The sequence below is a fragment of the Myotis myotis genome, unplaced genomic scaffold (assembly GCF_014108235.1).
Source record: "Myotis myotis isolate mMyoMyo1 unplaced genomic scaffold, mMyoMyo1.p scaffold_m19_p_20, whole genome shotgun sequence".
Taxonomy (NCBI): domain Eukaryota; kingdom Metazoa; phylum Chordata; class Mammalia; order Chiroptera; family Vespertilionidae; genus Myotis; species Myotis myotis.
Window position 1 is genome coordinate 16,288,887 of NW_023416325.1, and position 4,682 is coordinate 16,293,568.

At 43.2% G+C, this 4,682-nt stretch overlaps 1 pseudogene; it reads left to right on the plus strand.

Annotated features, from left to right (window-relative positions):
* The first annotated feature begins 389 nt into the window (after positions 1 to 389).
* LOC118678599 lies at positions 390 to 4,253 on the plus strand (annotated as a pseudogene).
* The last annotated feature ends 429 nt before the right edge of the window (positions 4,254 to 4,682 follow it).

The window sequence follows — 4,682 nt, forward strand, 5'->3', positions numbered from 1 at the left end:
GGGAGTGTGTGTGTGTTCCGTGTGGCACAGTTGAGGAAGGCACGAAGGTTTTATTTCCTTCTTAAGGTAAAATCTTGCATTTTAGAGTTTGTAGTCCTTCTTTGTGATTACATCACCACAATATCAAAGGACCATAGCCAAGGATCACTGAAGCTAATATTGTGGGAGGAAGCTGCAATATGGACACTATCTGAAGGACAACAGAGAGGTCAGAGAGATTAGAAAAGACACAGCCAGAGGTAGGCAGTTGCTATCAGAAGGAGTAGTATCCAGCCTTTATGCAGCCAGCATATACCTGGAACTAATCCCAGTGGCTAAGGGTCTGCACCTCAAGGAGTGCTGCTGCTCAAGGACAGAGGCCTTGTATCAGCCCCTGATTCATTGGGGCCATGTAAGTGGCTGCCTTTGTGAGAGAGACTGCCTCCTCCTTGCCTTCTCTACAGAAGAACCAAGTGGTTATGTATGAGACTGGCAGAGTGCTTCAGACTTGGGCTCCCCAGATGAAGGGCCTGGCACTGGTACTGGTGCCAGGATCTTCACGTGTCAGGTTGGGGATTGTGCTGGTGTTGGTACTGACTTTCCTGCCAAGTTTGTGCAGTGACCTGGGATCAGTATATTATTCATCCTATGAAATAGTCATCCCCAAGGCTCTGACAGTTGAGGAAAGGCAAGACCCAGGGGAAGAGGCATCTTATGTGATATCTATGCAGGGTGAAAAACAGGTGATTCACCTGAAAGTGAAGACAGACTATTTTATCAAGAACTTTCCAGTCTTCAGCTACCACAATGGCATCCTGGGACAAGAAATGCCTTTCATCTCACATGACTGTCACTATGAAGGCTACATAGAAGGACTCCCGGGTTCTTTCGTTTCTGTCAACACCTGTTCAGGCCTCAGGGGCATCCTGATTAAGGAGGGAAAATCCTATGGCATTGAGCCCATGGACTCTTCAAAACGGTTTGAACATGTGTTGTACACCATGGCTCATCAAGCACCAGTCTCCTGCAGTGTCACTTCCAAAGACAGCCCAGTGGTGTCCACCAGCCAACAACAAGGGAGCAGGAAGCCTGGCGGTCTACAGGAGCTGTCCTACTTGTGGTCACTCACCAAGTATGTGGAGATGTTTGTTGTGGTCAACAACCAGCGGTTCCAAATGTGGGGCAGTAATGTCAATGAGACGGTCCAGAGGGTGATGCACATCATTGCCCTGGCCAACAGCTTCACTAGGGGAATAAACACAGAGGTGGTGCTGGCTGGAATGGAGATTTGGACCGAGGGGGACCTCATAGAGGTCCCAGTGGACCTGCAAGTTACACTCGGGAATTTCAACAGCTGGAGACAAGAGAAGCTCCTCCATCGTGTGAAGCATGATGTTGCCCACATGATTGTCGGACAGCATCCTGCACAGGGTATGGGACAGGCATTTCTCAATGGTGCCTGTTCAAGTGGGTTTGCAGCAGCTGTTGAATCCTTCCATCATGAAGATGTACTGCTGTTTGCAGCGCTCATGGTCCATGAGCTTGGGCACAACTTGGGTATTCGGCATGACCACTCAGCCTGCATTTGTAAAGACAAACCCCTCTGCCTCATGCGTGACAATATCACTAAAGAAAGTGGCTTCAGCAACTGTAGCTCTGATGATTTCTACCAGTTCCTCCAGGAACACAGAGGGGCCTGCCTATTTAACAATCCTCAGCGGCACATAGGCCGCTTTCGTAGAGATGCCAATTGTGGAAATGGTGTGGTGGATGATGGTGAGCAGTGTGACTGTGGTACTGACTGTAACACAAACAAGTGCTGTGACAGTACATGTATGCTGAAGGCTGATGCAAAGTGTAGTCCAGGACCTTGTTGTAAAGATACGTGCCAATTTCAAGAAAAGGGCTTCAATTGTCGTCCTGCTTCGGGAGAGTGTGACCTCCCAGAGTATTGTGATGGTACCTCTGCAAAATGTCCCGATAACTTGTACATGCAAGATGGTACACCATGTATAGGATATTACTGTGTACAAGGTGAGTGTAAGAACCCTAATCTTCAATGCCAAGAATATTTTGGGACCTTTTCTACTTCTGCTGAAGAAAATTGTTATGAATTGGTAAACAAGCACGGGGACCGGTTTGGAAACTGTGGCCTTCCTACTTCTGCTAACAAAGAGTATGTTAAGTGTACAGCAGAGAATATACGGTGTGGGAAAATTATATGTTCAGGTATTAGACAGATGCCAATCATCAAACCCTATCATACAGTGATCCAGATTCCTTCTCCTGAAAACTACTGCTGGTCCATGGATTTCTATGACACTGAAGATAAAGATGATGGAGGAAATGTGAAATATGGCACTACTTGTTCCAAAGGGAAAATCTGCGCAAATGCATCCTGCATTGATGATGCTGTGCTCAAGTATGACTGCGATGTAGAAGCAATGTGTGATCGGAAAGGAGTTTGCAACAATTTGAAGCACTGCCATTGTAGGCAGGGCTATGCACCCCCTGACTGCAAAAACTTAGGACCAGGGGGTAGTGTGGACAGTGGTCCCCCTGGTTTGCCACCTGATGAACAGGCAACAGATGCTGCAGCTTCTGCCACTGGCCATCCTGCCAAACATGAAAAGATCTTAGACAACATGATCTTATCATTCTTAATACTTTTTCTCATAATATTAGCAGTTGTCAGTATTGCCTCGTGTATCCTTTGTAAAGCTTCAAAAGAAGAGCCCACAGGAGAGAAGCCTCCAGGAGAGAAGCCTCCAGAAGAGAAGCCTCCAGAAGAGAAGCCTCCAGAAGAGAAGCCTCCAGAAGAGGCTGCCCCAGTGGAAGGAGGGGAAGAAGAGGCAGAAGAAGAGGAGGAGGAGGAGGAGGGGGGGGAGGAGGAAGGAGCTAATGAATAAAACAAGTAGTGGAAGGAAGAAGCCAAATATATGAAACACTTCAAACACTGACCAGGAACCAGAGGTTCAATGACACAAAGGTGAAATGGGAATTGATAACTCCATGGCTCTGACTAGGATTATATAATAGTATAAACAAAATTTATACTAATTTTATAACAGTATAGAAGCTGAAACTAAAATTTTGTCTTTAGTTTGAAAATAAACTAATATGAGAAGAGGCCTACTCTCACTTTCATTATTCATTTCAGTAATTAAGGTTTTATTTACTTAATATAGTACATATTTTACTACTTTTGCTTCTTAACATTTCATTTGAACTCTTCACATGCATCTTCTGACATCAATGTCTTTGTCTTGGGCCAATTTTTGCAATCACCAGAAACTTTTTCAGAACATGCCATCTTTCATCTAAGTTGTTTGATATATGCTACTGTATGTGCCTGCACTTATTACTGTCACTTGGGTTTTTATTTCAAGTAGCAACAATTATGTGAGGATAGTTGTTTATGCAATTGACTATTCTAGTTTACCCTATTAACGTGCATTCATGAAATGAGTTTTTAAATAAATAAAACCCTATTCAGATTAGACATCTCTTCAGATTCCATTGGTATAGTTATTAGGTCTGTTTTGTTATTAGATTCAGTGAGAGAAACTATATCTGATAAAACAGAAGACCCCCTACCCTGACTGGTTTGGCTCAGTGAATAGAGCGTCAGCCTGCGGACTAAAGGATCCCAGGTTCGATTCCAGCCAAGGGCATGTACCTTGGATGCAGGAACTTCCCCAGTAGGGGGGTGTGCAGGAAGCAGCTGATCAATGTTTCACTCTCATCGATGTTTCTAACTTTCTATCCCTCTCCCTTCCTGTTAAAAATCAATAAAATATATATTTTTAAAAACACACACAAAAAAAACCCCCAGAAGACCTTTATTGCCCTAGAGCAGCCGTGGGCAAACTACGGCCAGTGGGCCGGATCCGGCCTGTTTGAAATGAATAAAACTAAAAAAAAAAAAGACCGTACCCTTTTATGTAATGATGTTTACTTTGAATTTATATTAGTTCACACAAACACTCCATCCATGCTTTTGTTCCGGCCCTCCGGTCCAGTTTAAGAACCCATTGTGGCCCTCGAGTCAAAAAGTTTGCCCACCCCTGCCCTAGAGTCAAGCGGCCAGTGTTGAAGTCATCCACCTTTTCAAATATGACAGATGTGTAACATGGTTTATGTGTATTTAAAGTTATTACTTCCAGTATTTCCAGGCCCTTTCTATAGCCCTACTCTCTTTATACCTAAAAGATTTCTTTTCCTTTTAGAGCAGCTTTCAGAGCCCTTCCTCTTTACTAATCTTCCTGGGATGAAATTTCAGTCATGATTGATTAACATCAGCCAGAGCTAGGAAATGAAGTTTATACTAATTTTATAACAGTATAGAAGCTAAAACTATAATTTTGTCTTTTCTATTTTTCTTTATTTATTGAAATTAGTAAGTTATTGACTAATATCAGAAGGAACCTCTCCAATTATAGGTAACAGAGTTTTGGAGGTTGTAGATACTTCTATGTGATGAGAGCACAAAGCAAGTATAAAATTAACATTATTCATTCTATGCCAGGAACTGTGTTAAACACTTTATAGTCATTGTCTTGCCAACTAACCTACATACGAAACCTCCATTGTGTATATGAGGAAATAGATCAAAGAGAATTCTAATAAGTTGTAGAACCTGCATGTCTCCCGAGGCATGACTCAATCTACATTCTCCACTACCTTATGGGCCTTTTCCTTCA